Source organism: Polypterus senegalus, chromosome 8 (assembly GCF_016835505.1).
Source record: "Polypterus senegalus isolate Bchr_013 chromosome 8, ASM1683550v1, whole genome shotgun sequence".
NCBI lineage: Eukaryota > Metazoa > Chordata > Cladistia > Polypteriformes > Polypteridae > Polypterus > Polypterus senegalus.
Window position 1 is genome coordinate 175,241,755 of NC_053161.1, and position 14,948 is coordinate 175,256,702.

The 14,948-nt window shown below is 40.1% G+C and overlaps 1 pseudogene; it reads left to right on the forward strand.

The window, feature by feature from the left end:
- LOC120534718 overlaps positions 1 to 14,948 on the forward strand; it is a 278,943-nt pseudogene that overhangs the window by 45,281 nt on the left and 218,714 nt on the right.

Genomic DNA, 14,948 nt, shown 5'->3' on the forward strand with positions numbered 1-14,948 from the left:
AAATTAAAGAATATTAAATGAAAATGATCCTACCCCAGTTCCCCTTATGGTGATCAACAATAAACAGAAATTCAAAAATAACAAACCACTAACATAAACCACACACGATGAAGTCCATGATAACAGCAACTGATGAAATGAAATGATGGCGGTAGGTATTCCAGAGATCAGCACGCTGTATATGAATGTAAAGGTCAGTCCTACGGGTATTTCCTAATGAGGTGATGACATGTCAATGGGATCAGGAGCACTCCTTTCTTTGCAGGATGACAATAAATCCTCAGACAGTCCTCGTGCAGCAGGAAGACACCAGACAGTACATTAACTCAAAACAGAAGACAATCTCCAGGACAAAACAAGCAAATATAAGTAGCAAAACGGGAAGGAAAACAGTCGGTCAACTCCAGATACCAAATACAAGACTTTTCATCCTCTGTTGAACTGGCCTCCTTTCAAATGTTGTGCCTGCCTCCTTGTCCCCAGCAGCCCCTGCACCCTCAGCAGACGACCAATCAGAGCCACTGCTGGGAGTTGAATTTTCATTCCCCAGTAGCACCGCTACATATTGAAGTGTTTTTCTTCACATAGAAAACAGCTAACATTACCAGGTAGTGTAGGACATTTAGGGACTTTGAAAACTCAAACTGATGTTGTTCTAGAGAGGTTAGGTGGATCAGATTGGCAAGCGTTGTTGGGCTGAATGGCCTGTTCTCATTAGATTTTTTTTGTAATATTTTATATTTCTATTTAATCAAAGAAAAATAATTTTATATGGCTGTGATTTTTGTCCACCTTTCCTTTCTCTGTATGTCATTGTTGCTGTCTCTGGCTGTTAGACTGATATGAAGGTGACTCACGCACACTCAATTTAAGAAACTGAATAATGCCCAGAGGCTACCAGCTACAACACAAGCCTGTAAGATGATCGATCTTCTCCCATTGCTTAACAGTCAGAGATGTGCTGTTGTCATGTAATTCGGCTCCCTTTTTACTCCACACCCACCTTTGCACATTGTGGCCAACAAGTTCTGCTTTGACTTCATCAGTCCACATGACTTGTTTGTAAAATGCATCGGGCTTGTTTAGATGTTCATCTGTAAACTTCTGATGCTGAATTTTATGGTGAGGACATAGGAGAAGGCTGTCAACTTGACCTCCACTGATGCTGCTAACTGCAATTTCTTAATAACGCTACAAACTGAGGAAATGCCTCCTTAAAAACTCTTTGCTGTCTTCTTGTAGCCTTTTACTGCTTTGTGGGCACCACTTATTTTATTCCTCAGAGTGCTAGGCAGCTGCTTAGAGGAGCCCATAGCTGCTGATTGCTGGGACAAGCTGTGAGGAGTCAGAATTGATACAGCTTTGACATTTGCATCACGTTGCCATTCCTAATGATTGTGAACAAGCTAAAGCCCTTAAGGAGCTAATTTAAACTCTGACATCTTGGAGGGGTTGAGTTATCTGAGACCTGTGGGAGCCCATACATTAGTGGGGTACTTATTGTTTTTCTCGTACTACAAAACAAAAGTAATATACAAATCTTGTTTGGATTGCAGAAAAGAATGGTGGGCTTTGGAGATCAATTCATCTTCTATTGACTTCACTATTCACAGTAACGGTTATTTTGATCCAGGGTGGTCCCCACACTTTTGCATGTCACTGTATATGAAATGTCACAAAAGTGTACGTCTTGGGTAATGCTACGTCTAAAAAGAGCCATCCTCTCGCCAGTGTATATCGTGCATTTAAGTTATAGGACTTGAATGATGGAATCTTAAACTTTCTACTGTAGAAAATGGCGGAGCATCTAAAATGATAAATTGCAATTATTTTTGAGTGATAGTGGTTGTGTTTTCTTTTTCTTTTTTTTTTGTCCAGTCCTGATCATATGTCTGGTTCTTTTCAAACAGTGCTATTATTGACAGCTAAGACACATTTGTTTACTTAGCGGTTTTCTTGCTCTTACTGCATTGCTGAAGGTCGATGCGCTCAGCTGAGTGTTGTATCTACAAGTGTCTCATCAAATTAGTTAATACACCACATCTAACACCTCAATTTTTTCATTTTAAACCTCACATATAACATTCCTATCACTTTTCAGATACTTTAAGACTTTTCCAAACAAACATTGTTCTTTAATTTACCCCTTTGCTCAACAAATTAAACAATTACAAATTAAATAATTCAGATGTGTTTAAAGTCACATTGCACATTTTCATTTAAAGGGGAATTACAAACATTTCAGTCACACCCTGTAGAAATGACAGCACTTTTTTTTCATGGTGTACCAGACCCCCCCTTATTCAGGGCACCATAATGTGATTCCTCAGGTGTTTCATTGCCCTAGTCTTGTAGGCCTGACCCCTCAACTTGCTTCTATCCTTTGGAGTTTGTAGTGGCCATTGTTCAACATGAAGGACAACAGCTGTGCCAATGATAGTCAAAGAAACCATTGTGAGGCTGAAAAACAATAATAAAACCATTAGATACATCAGTAAAACATTAGGATGACCTAAATCAACTCTGTGAAATATCAATAAGAAGAAAGAATGCACAGGTGAGCTCAGTAATCACAAAGGGACAGATAGACCAAGGAAGACCACCAGTGCTGAGGACCGAGGATGTTGCTGCAGATTGCATTTTGATCACAGCTTGCACCTCCTGATAGTAAGGATATTGCATGTAACTCTGTAACATTTTAAATGTACCACCCCATACAGATGGCATGACGTGGCTCAGGGTGACTGAGAGATTCCTCACCGGTCAGGCAGTTCACACTGAAAAGCCGCCATCACAAAATAACCCACAACTGTTAAGACCTGTAAGAGAACTGAGATTGTGTGATTTCTGTGTGATGGTCTCTGTAATGAAGGCACATGTTCAGCACACACTTCAAAAAGGATGACAGTAGGGAGTCTAAATCAGCTTATTAAGTCCTCATCATGAGCCTAAATGTCATTGTGATATATCAAAACTCATTTCTTGTGTAGCCTGTCAAACATCTGAATGTGAAATGTGCAATGAAATGACATTTTCTGTTCAGTTTGTTTTTCCACCAGCTGTTGCTAAAATGCCAACACAAATTAAGTCTCTATGGGACTTACAAATGCTGAAAACTTGGCGTAACTTTAAGTTCAAGTATTAAACATCCAACGTTTCTATGAGATATGGCTTACACATGTTGCCAAGCATAAGGAAGATTTATACATGTTGTCCTGCTAAGTAATTGTAATAGAGAATGTAAAATTAACATTGAGTGTGCTTTCCATGTGAGATTTAAAGTTTTATAATTGCTTATGCTTCTCAAAGGTTGTTCCTAATTTCAACCATCATGTTTTTAATGCGAGTTAATGTTAATAATAAGGCAGTGGATTCAAAATAAGCTCTTTTCTCCTTTTCTTTTAAATTTTGTACAGGAAACAAAGATCAGTGCAGTTTGGAATCTGGAAAAGAATTCTCTGGCAGGAGTGCTCTTCAGATCCAAACTAGAGTTCACACGGGAGAGATGCCATATTGCTGTAATGAATGTGGCAAACGGTTTTCAGAGAGGAGAATTCTGATCGACCACACTAGAGTTCACACTGGAGAGAAGCCATATTGCTGTAATGAATGTGGTAAACGGTTTTCACGTATAAACAGTCTTCAGTCCCACACTAGAATTCACACTGGAGAGAAGCCATATTGCTGTAATGAATGTGGTAAACAGTTTTCACAAATATACCACCTTAAGATACACACTAGAGTTCACACTGGAGAGAAGCCATATTGCTGTAATGAATGTGGTAAACGGTTTTCACGTATAAACGATCTTCAGAGACACACTAGAGTTCACACGGGAGAGAAGCCATATTACTGTCATGAATGTGGTAAACAGTTTTCACGTATAAACAGTCTTCAGTCCCACACTAGAATTCACACTGGAGAGAGGCCATATTGCTGTCATGAATGTGGTAAACAGTTTTCACATTTAAGCAGTCTTCAGTACCACACTAGAGTTCACACGGGAGAGAAACCATATTGCTGTACTGAATGTGGTAAACAGTTTTCACAAATGGGCCATCTTCTGAAACACACAAGAGTTCACAACAGAATAAAAAGGGTAGTAGTTCAATAATCGGTCCATAAAAACAGGCATCCTTTAGGACTCGAGAATGAGGTTTACTCCTGTCCTGAAAAGTAAGCAAACTGAACCATTGTGGACAAATTAATCTCTGAGAGAAGCCATATTGCTCTTTGGAATGTGGCAATCAAATCTCTCAGAGGAGTTCTCTTCAGAGATGCACCAGAATTCACACTGGACAGAAGCACAACTTAACTGTCCTGACTAAAGAGTGAGGCTCACTCCTGCCTGGACAGTATGCACATGTAACTGACTGGAATTCATCATAATTGGTGTTGTGTCAAAAACAAAGTCAACTCACAGGAGAATCAGAAGTTTTTTTCCTTTTTCAAAAACAAAATAAAGAACAGGGCGTCATATGAACCGCTTCTCAGCAAAGCCCTACAGCCTCCACCATGGGCCTAGCTCAGTTTTCATAACATACATATTACATATAGAACTATTTACAATATATGGTACACATTTCATCAGAAAAGAACTCTTTACAATATACATAACCTCATCTAATAAATCATAGTTCAGCTATATAATATATATTTTTCTATTATTTTACTGTAGCACCCCTCCGCTCTTACTGAGGGTTCTTACCTAAGTTTTTGTTTTCTTCTTTTTTCCTTCTTTCCTGACTTTAAATATAACCTTTTACCTTGGCATTCTCAGTACAACTATTTCAAGGAACAAACGTTTGTTACTAATGTTATTTACATAACTCTACCATTAATTGCACAATTTACTAGACCCCACATAAGGATACTACAGACACCTGCCAAACGTGATTTCCTTTTTTTTTCTTTTCTCTCAGTGCAGTGGTTTAGTTTAAATAAATGAACTATTTACAGATACTTTATTAATCCCAAGGGGAAATTTACATACTCCAACAGCAGCATACTGATAAAAACAATATTGAATTAAAGATTGATAAACAAAAATGGTAGAAACGCTATACATAACACATCCATACAATAGTCTAAACTTAAATAATCCAAGAAATCTATAGCAGTGTTGAAGCAGCAGTCCTTTCTTTGATTGCAAAACTATGAGTAAACAAGTGCAATCTCCTTATAAAACCTAAGCTGGCAAACTAAATAAAAGGAACCAAACAAACGTCAGGTCAAAGGTATCACAGATGAGCGTTGCAGGCCTTTTACTTGAAGGTGATTGCGACGTTACTCGGCGACGGCCTCTTATGCTGTAATAGAGCAGATGGGTCTTGTTTTCTGGTTTCCTGCAGATGTGCGTCCCCTTTTGTTTCTTTCCTAGTGAGTATCAATTCTCAGCGATAGTTGGTCAGCTGTAACAATATCTGATATCAGCAATGTAATCCAATGTCTTTCGTGTTTGGCATTTCACAGACAGTGCTCCCTAGCTCACCGGTTTGGCGTTCTCGACCAGGCCATCCAATCACCAACACGTTCACATTTTCTGTCCCGACTGTTAATTCTGTGCTGTGCTTTTTTTCCCCTCTCTTTTTAAACTCCTCGCTTAATTTTATCATGGATTACGTTTCAATCCTCGCTTTCTGTGCAAATGCCCAGTTCTTTCTTTTCTAGCCTCTCCTTTTCTCATCTATTCTGATCCCTGACTGCCGCCTTTCGCTACTTTCCAAACCAATTAAATAATTTAACATAAATATCAGCATTTACTTTTTACATTGAAAACCTTAGAAATATAGTCACATAACTTTTTAACAATATGTACAATTATTTTAATTGCATTAATCAAATTTACAGTGTTGCTTGAACGTTTGTGAACCCTTTAGAATTTTCTATATTTCTGCATAAATATGACCTTAAACATCAGATTTTCACTCAAGTCCTAAAAGTAGATAAAGAGAAACCAGTTAAATAAATGAGACAAAAACATTATACTTGGTCATTTATTTATTGAGGAAAATTATCGAATATTACATATTTTTGAGTGGCAAAAGTATGTGAACCTTTGCTTTTAGAACATTAGAACAATCTAGACGAGAACAGGCCATTCAGCCAAACAAAGCTCGCCAGTCCTATCCACTTGTTTCCTTCAAGAAAACATCAAGTCGCGTTTTGAAAGTCTCTAATGTCTTACTGTCTACCGCACTACTTGGTAGCTTATTCCAAGTGTCTATCGTTCTTTGTGTAAAGAAAAACTTCCTAATGTTTGTGCGAAATTTACCCTTAACAAGTTTCCAACTGTGTCCCCGTGTTCTTGATGAACTCATTTTAAAATACAAGTCTCGATCCACTGTACTAATTCCCTTCATAATTTTAAACACTTCAATCAGGTCACCTCTTAATCTTCTTTTGCTTAAACTGTAAAGGCTCAGCTCATTTAATCTCTCCTCATAATTCAACCCCTGTAGACCTGGAATCAGCCTAGTCGCTCTTCTCTGGACCTTTTCTAGTGCTACTATGTCCTTTTTGTAGCCTGGAGACCAAAACTGCACACAGTACTCAAGATGAGGCCTCACCAGTGCATTATAAAGGTTGAGCATAACCTCCTTGGACTTGTACTCCACAGATCGTGCTATATAACCTAACATTCTGTTAGCCTTCTTAATGGCATCTGAACACTGTTGGGAAGTTGATAGCTTAGAGTCCACTATGACTCCTAAATCCTTCTCATAAGGTGTACTCTTGATTTTCCGACCGCCCATTGTGTATTCAAACCTAATATTTTTACTTCCTATGTGTAATACTTTACATTTACTGACATTAAATTTCATCTGCCACAAATCTGCCCAAACCTATATGCTATCCAAGTCCTTCTGTAATGATATAACGGATTCCAAATTATCTGCTAATCCACCTATCTTGGTATCATCTGCAAACTTAACCAGCTTGTTACTTATATTCCTATCTAAATCATTTATGTATATTAAAAATAGCAATGGCCCTAGCACTGACCCCTGCTGGTCACCACTCTTAACATCGGCCAGTTCTGAAGCGGTTCCTCGCACCATCACCCTCTGCTTCCTGTGTCTGAGCCAATTCTGCACCCAATTAAAAAAATCACCCTTAACTCCCACTTCTTTTAACGTGATGCCCAACCTCTCATGTGGCACCTTATCAAATGCTTTCTGAAAGTCCAGATAAATAATATCATAAGCTCCACTTTGATCGTATGCTTTTGTAGCAACCTCATAGAATGCCAACATGTTGGCAAAACATGACCTCCCTCTTCTGAACCCATGCTGACTGTTCAGAATAACTCCTGTCCTTGCCATGTCTTATTCAATCTTATCCTTAATTATTCCTTCCATTAATTTTCCTGTGATGCATGTTAATCTTACTGGCCTATAGTTACTTGGATCTGCCCTGTCACCCTTTTTATATAATGGGATGATATTTGCCATTTTCCAGTCCTTTGGAATCTCTCCAGTGCACAGTGACTTCCTAAAAATATGTGTCAAGGGTTTATATCTCTACTCACTAGCCTCCTTAAGAACACAAGGATAAATATTATCTGGGCCTGGTGATTTGTTTGATTTCATCTTATTTAATCTGAGCAGCTCTTCTCCCTCTACAATTTCCAAATCCCTCAGTACCTCCTTAGTAGTCTTTTTAGTTTTTAGTTTTTTTTTTTTTTTAGTATCTGGTGTGACCCCGTTTGCAGCAATAACTGCAAATAAACGTTTCCGTTAACTTTTGATCATTCCCTCACACCAGCTTGGAGGAATTTTGGCCCATTCCTCCGTACAGAACAGCTTCAACTCTGGGATGTTGGTGTGTTTCCTCATATTAGCTGCTCGGTCCTTTCACAACAGTTTCATTGGATTAAGGTCAGGACCTTGACTTGGCCATTCCAAAACATTAACTTTATTCTTCTTTAAGCATTCTTTGGTAGAATGACTTGTGTACTTAGGGTCGTTGTCTTGCTGCATGACCCACCTTCTCTTGAGATTCAGTTCATGGTAAAAAGTTTCCTGACATTTTCCTTTAGATTTCTCTGATATAATTCAGAATTCATTGTTCCATCATTGTGGCACAGTTGTTATTTAACACGTGAGAACTACCAAATGAAATTCATGTCAAATCAATCGAATAAAATTAGAAAAGGCTTGGAGAGAGCAGACTTACCTGTAAAGCATCCACCATCACCTGAGGGTGCCTGCAGTCTTTGGGGAGTCGCATTAATTAGCATTTGTACTACAAAATACCATTGGTATGAAATTAAGGACACACAAACAATTGCTTTTGGGGAAATTCATAACTAAAAGCTACAAACAAACAAATTAAAAATCAGAATACACTTTGCTACACATACACATGCCAAGAAAATTTGGAGGAATTAATCTCGAGAAGCCATATTGCTGTGCTGAATGTGGCCAACGAGTCTCACAAACCAGACTTCTGGGCCACAAAAGAATCCAGACTGGGTGCCACCTCTAGAAGTGGACTTAGTTGGAGAAGATCTACGACAGGGCCATCAAGCCCTTTGTCTTGGCGTACCACCTCAAAGAATTTCAATGTTCTGAAGTACCTGCATTTTATTTTGGTGTTAAATTGTTAATTCCTGAACTGTTATATGTAAAACTAACGGTGGAATTTTTTTCCCCTACCAGAAAAATATTTTTTCAGAGAGCTTTCATAAGGTACTAGCAATGTTAACCTGTCAAAGATGTGTTTTAGAATGAATTTCAAAAGGATTTGGTATGTTAGGACTGATAGGCACTGATAGTGTGTAACCAGGAGGAGGTCACTTCACCTGCTTGTGCTAATAGTGAAAAACAAAAGAAACGTAAGCAATTGTGTCTCACACATTGTAGTTCACCTCAGCATCAGTCAAATAATAATAATTACGAGAAAGTTTAGTAAAATAACGCCCTCTGCCAAAAGGGGTTTACTGATCCTTAGAGACTTTGCATTCCACTCTCTTGATTTACTTACAGTGTGCTGTCTTGTTTGTTGTAAATTGTTGCTTTCAGTAAATTACAAAACCCTCAAATTCCCTTGTTTGTCATCTCCAGTCATCTGACGGTGACTCTTGCACTCGGCTTTCTGTTAGCCAAACCCTGTAAATTAACACATTCATCAGAGGTCAATGAAACCCCTCTTTTACATGGTCTTTCGAGTTGGAAGCTAAACAGACTGACTGAAACCAAAATGGCCAAGGCAGTGTGTGCGGAGGAGCCTAATCTCATCTTTAGTGAACTGGACATCGATGTAGAAGAGAACATCTGAGCTGATATCTCCACATTCAGCCACACACCAACTCAAACACTGCAGACCACCCATCTGTGGGCACCTCTACGGCCTTTCAAACAATGGGCTTCATACCCTAAGCTTGAAATGCTTGTCCAAGTCTGCTGAGAGATGAAGATTGCATCTAATCATTCAGACTGGGATGTGAGATACTGTCCTTAAAGAAGTGACGTGCCCTCCATCGTGAGCTCCAAGGAAAGTTCTGGTAGCAAACCGAGAAGTGCAGTTAAGTAACCGATCAGTTAAATCAGCAGCAACACATGCAGTGGATGTAAAGCTTTAATCCTACTCTCTGTTTTTCTGCCATCAAGAAAAGTGAGGAAAAGAAATGTGCTGAACTGGAGGAGATTAGGATTTTATATTTAATGAGTAATGTGGTGAATTTAAGTAACGTTTCCCAGCACTGTTTTCTTGTGAACATTTGTTTTTGTATCTGGGATATCATCTCTTGCATCAATGGTGGAAATAAACTGTCTGCGTAAGCGACTGGCTGAATAAATAGTCAGAAACACAATGTCGTATTTTTCTTCTTCATATTGTTTTAAAGACAGAATTATTGACATAACCAGTCAAAGTGCCGACTAATTTGCATTGTTGTGTGGCTCAAAATTAAAAATAAACAAAAATCCTACTTTGAGCCATTGACGGATTTGTGTTTCACTGTTTGATTTGTTTCTGTTACACAAAACTGTTCAATAAACAAACTAAAATGCAGGTAAAATTCTGTTTCAACGAACTCCCAGGGGCCTAAAAATATCATTGTAATGAGATTCTGTATTTTTTTACCATAGTGCTTTCTTTAACTTGTGTCCAGGCATTTGCAATCATTTCAATAGCTTCTTTCATGTGAATTTTAATCTCATCCTGCCTACACGTTTTGCCGACGATAATTTTTCTCCGCATTTCTTTGCCATAATACACTTTCAGGGTGCGAATGATGTCCAAATCCAATGGCTGAAGCACTGCTGTGCAATTGGGTGGGAGGAATTCAACACGAACATTAAATGTGGAAGCATGTTGTGTGCAGCACAGTTATCAATCAGATGCCGAATCATCCATTTCTTCTTCATATTGTGAGGTTTCTGAACACTTTTGGGATCTCCCCACCTCAACGACATGCTGATTTGTGTCCAAAAGTGCAATTGCAGCGTCTGTGCAAGATTGTTGGTCTGTTGCTGGGGCAGGTCAACAGCAGGCTCAGCGCTGCAGTGAAGCACCACAGAAGCAAATCTTAAATGATTGGGGTCGCTCCTCTAAGTCCATGTCTTCCTCTTCAAAACACGAAGCTTAGTCTCAGTACTTTAGCAAAACCAGCTTTAAATCAGCTTGAAACAGGAACATCACACTTATTTATTGTAGTGTGATCTGCCACTCTGCTTTAATCAGACAAAGTGGTCAGGCAGGGTCATGGCCAGGTCAGTGACCAAGTAATGCTGTTATCTGCATTTTCAATGTACCTGCTCCTAACCTTGCATCACCCATCGAGATCTTTTCTGTTTACTTTGACAGAGAGACGCAGCATAGCTGTGAGCCTGCTGTTGCCCCATGCAGACGTGGAGTTCACCCTTTGAGACGCTCTTTGGCATGGTGTCTAGTTGGTGGTGGTCCCAAGAGTTTGCAAACCTCACATTTTCTTGAATGAGTGCCGCATTAATAGGAATGTTTCTCGAATGAGCATCACTGAACCACATAACGGCTTTTTCGACGTCTTCAAATGCAGCAGTTCACATATGTTTCTAACCCAAGATTTTTCTTCTGTTTTTGAGTAGTTATATGCATGGACCTTCTGTCACAATGATTTATGACCCTTAAGCCCCGCCCCTTTGGACTCTGGACCGGAAGTACCGCCCTATGATTGATGACCCTTAAGCTCCGCCCCTATGACGCATTGTCGGAAGTCCCGCCCTGCTGATGCAATACCGGAAGTTATGTCTCCCCCCACGTGACCTCGACCCCTCCCTCCGGCACCTGATTGGTTCAGGAAACTGTCAAGGGCCTTTTGATGGATGTCTGCCCCTCCTTGAACCCGCCCACCGGCACCTGATTGGCTCTACTTTCTGTCAAGGGCCTTTTGATGGATGTCTGCCCCCTTTAACCTGATTGGCTCTACTTTCTGTCAAGGTGAATTTGATGGATGTCTGACCTCTGTTTGAACTCATCCCACAGGTGCTTAATTAAACAAACTGTCAAGAGCAGCCCCCCCTCCTTGACCGGGCATGTCCTGACAAATCCAGGCCATTTACAGACCTGTTGGTGCCCCACTTCTCTCGAAGACACACAAGCGTTTCAAGGGGCAGAGCTGCCTGCCTCTACGGTTTGGGTAAGAACTCCTGTATCTATCTATTATTTAAAATAATCTACGACTTTAAAGATCTAAACCTTAGTTCAGCGCTTGTAAAAAGTTTTTATTTTATTTTATCTAAGTCAAGCCCCCAGACATTCTCTGCACTGACAAGCTGTCCCTTCACACACTCTACACAGTTGACGCGTGAGAGCTGAGACAGCCTCTGCGTGCACCCCCGAGATGCGACTGGGTCGATGCTCCAAGCGTACATGCAGTCAAGGTCGAAAGACGATTTGCCGGCTCTGTGTCTACACTTCCCAGTCCCCCACACGTCCCTGCCAGTTCTGAAAGGCCGGTATAAAAAGCGAAGCATTTTGTTCTATCTACTTTTTTAAGATGAACACGCAATTAAAACATTTCATCTTTGCTTCAAACTTAGTCAAGCTGCTTTTTTCCATCTCACAGACAGATTCTGCAGTAAAAAAAACAGCCTTAGCGGTGATTCAAGTTTCCCACCTCACAGAAATCAAGCAGCCCGGCTTTTTAGCAGGCCCTGCTCTCTCTCAAAACTGACAGGCTCTGTGTAGACAGCCCCCCTGCTGCAAACTGTATGAGGCCGGAGCTCTGCTGACACAAACACCCCCACCCCTTGTTGTGTTCTGCGAGCACATGCTTGTCAACCCCCCCACCCTAACCCGGAACGGGAGCGCGCATCAAGCTCGCACGATCGCGCAGCTGCTCAGTCCGGGAGAACAAGTTACGTGTGTAACTTTTAAAGTTAAAGGATTTAAAAATCACCCGCACAGTTAAATAATAGGCAACAGGGACCTTTTAAAGAACGTTTGAGACGCTAGCCTCGGATGTATATTTTGTATATCTTTAAAAAAAGCCCTGTTCCATCCATCATCTCCCATTTTAAATAATCAGCTGCCCCTAAGGAAACAGATCGCGAAAGCAAGGCGAATAGTTTTCTAAAAGTTAGAAGTGTATTCAGATAATCCCAGAGAGTACGGAGCACAAATATTTACCTGAAGCGGTATTCGAAACCACGCTAGCATTTGTCCCTTGAATCTTAAAGCCATAGCCTTAAACAGATCGGACCTTCGGGGATAAAGAAATGCGCTTCACAGCCCAGAGATGGCAGGTGTTTGTGTGACCGGTTAGGGGGAAAGGATGGGGCGCGATTCAGAGCACCTAGCAACAAAAATTGCCTTACCTTGTGGAATGCCGCTTGTAAAACAAAGGATGTTCTTAGGAGACATCCCAAAGACGCGGTGCAACGAGCGTGGCTTGTGTCCGGTTCAAATGATTGGCAAACATAAAACACTTCCATAATACATCTTTATAAAGAGAGATGCTTTATAAATGATCTAAAACTTTTTTCATCCCCTTTTAAATATATTTTGATATATAAGCCTTGTAAAAATCACACAGACGTATGCCGCAGTTCCCTTTTAAATAATGTTTGAGACGTCTAAAATATCTAGCCTGGGCTGATTGGTGGCTGATACCAAAATGTTCACATATATACAGAGCTTAACTTTAGGGTTTATTTTCCTGGGGCGTCTAAAATCAGACAAAAGACAGTTACTAAAAAGAGCAAAACCCTAATTTCCTTAATTACATTCTCCTCCTGGCTGAGTTTAATGAATGACATCCTGTACATGTCGAGATGCCAGCCCATGTCTGCCGTCCCTTACAAAATGAGCAACCTAAAACGTTATATAAGTATAATATAATGAAGTTATTTTTAAAAGTAACACCACACCGCTCAAGAGAGACTGATTCCACATGTGTTTTTGGATTTGCTGTGGTCAGTGATTTTTAATTTTTTGCTTAGCTCATATCACCTAGGAGACTTTTGACAAAGGAAAACTCTGTAAATGCACTTGTGCGTTTAAACGGAGCTTTATAAGGAAGCACACGAGGCTATAGTGGAGTGTGCTGGTTTAACTAGAGGCCTTTAAAACACCCTTTGGCAAGCCACAAATACGTCGGTCATTTTTCAACTGTTTCCAAAGCACATAGCCCCCAACATCTATATGAACTTCTTAGAAAAATATTTCTTTTATCTTTGTATAGGATGAAATATAACTCATGCAGACTATTCATGATTCTTATAAGCGTTAAACGAATATATTTTTAAAAATGGAAGTTTGAATCCTTTTTTATATATATATATTTTTTAGAGGGTTATATCCCCGAAGAGTCTCCGATCTATTATACGGATTCAGGTAAGACACATTTTTAAAAATTCTTTAGGCTTGCAAAGTGCTTCAGAGCACTCGTGCGTGTGTGCGTGCATTTGGGCACGCGCATTGTGTGTGTGTGCGCGAGCTTGGGCACGCACTTGTGTCTAAAGTCCGGGCGACTTGTAAACGTCTCCAGTGTATTGTTCATTGGTAAATGGGTTAAGGGTTAAGAACTAGGGTGTCTGTTTTGATAAAGTTTATCTTGGTGTAGGGATTGAGGTTTCAGGTAGTTACAAAATAACCTATTTAGTTCGAGATTCTGTTTAGCTAACGTAAAATAGAATTTTTTATATGGACAAACATCTAGCGGAATAAAGTCTGCAGGGTGATAACGCATGAGCTGCGGTTGCATGTGTGGATGGATTGATTTAAAGAGAGAACACGCGTGTTTTTTAATGAACCGAGGCAAACCTTGGAAGCTTAGGACTTTTTGTTTTTAGAAGCTAGTCCTTTACACAGTGAAGAAGTTTCTCAAGGGGCTTCCTCAGGGTTGACCAATCGCAGTAGTTTTGTCTCGGCGTCTGAAAATTCAAACAGGGGACTCTCCTCTGAGAATATTCAGGAGTGGCTTTAAAGCGCAGGCCGGTGGTGCATTAACTCTGACATAATAAAAGTATTCTGAACGACCTGCAGAAGGGACCCGCTTGTGAAATGCTTACTGTTAAGCAACGGCCTCTCTCTGAACGGAGCCGCCTGTTTTTGAAGGCTGAGACAACGAAACATTTTTGCTTTATAAACTCTCATTTGAACAACCGGTTAGAGACAGACTCCAGGGGCCTTATATATAAACGGTGCGTACGCACAGAAATGTTGCGTAAGGACTTTTCCACGTTCAAATCGCGATGTATAAAACCTACACTTGGCGTAAAGCCACGCACTTTTCCACGGTACCTCATGCCTTGTCGTATATACGCAAGTTCTCCGCTCGGTTTTGCAAACTGGCGGCACCCAGCGTCAAAGCAATGGTACTGTTCTTGTGTGATTACTCATTATTTTCATGACGTGGCTTTATAAATACACAGAAACTAACCGCATATTGTTTATTAGTGTAATGCATCTGATTGTATAACTCGTAACAATATAATGGTCCAGGGAATAGCCATAGTATT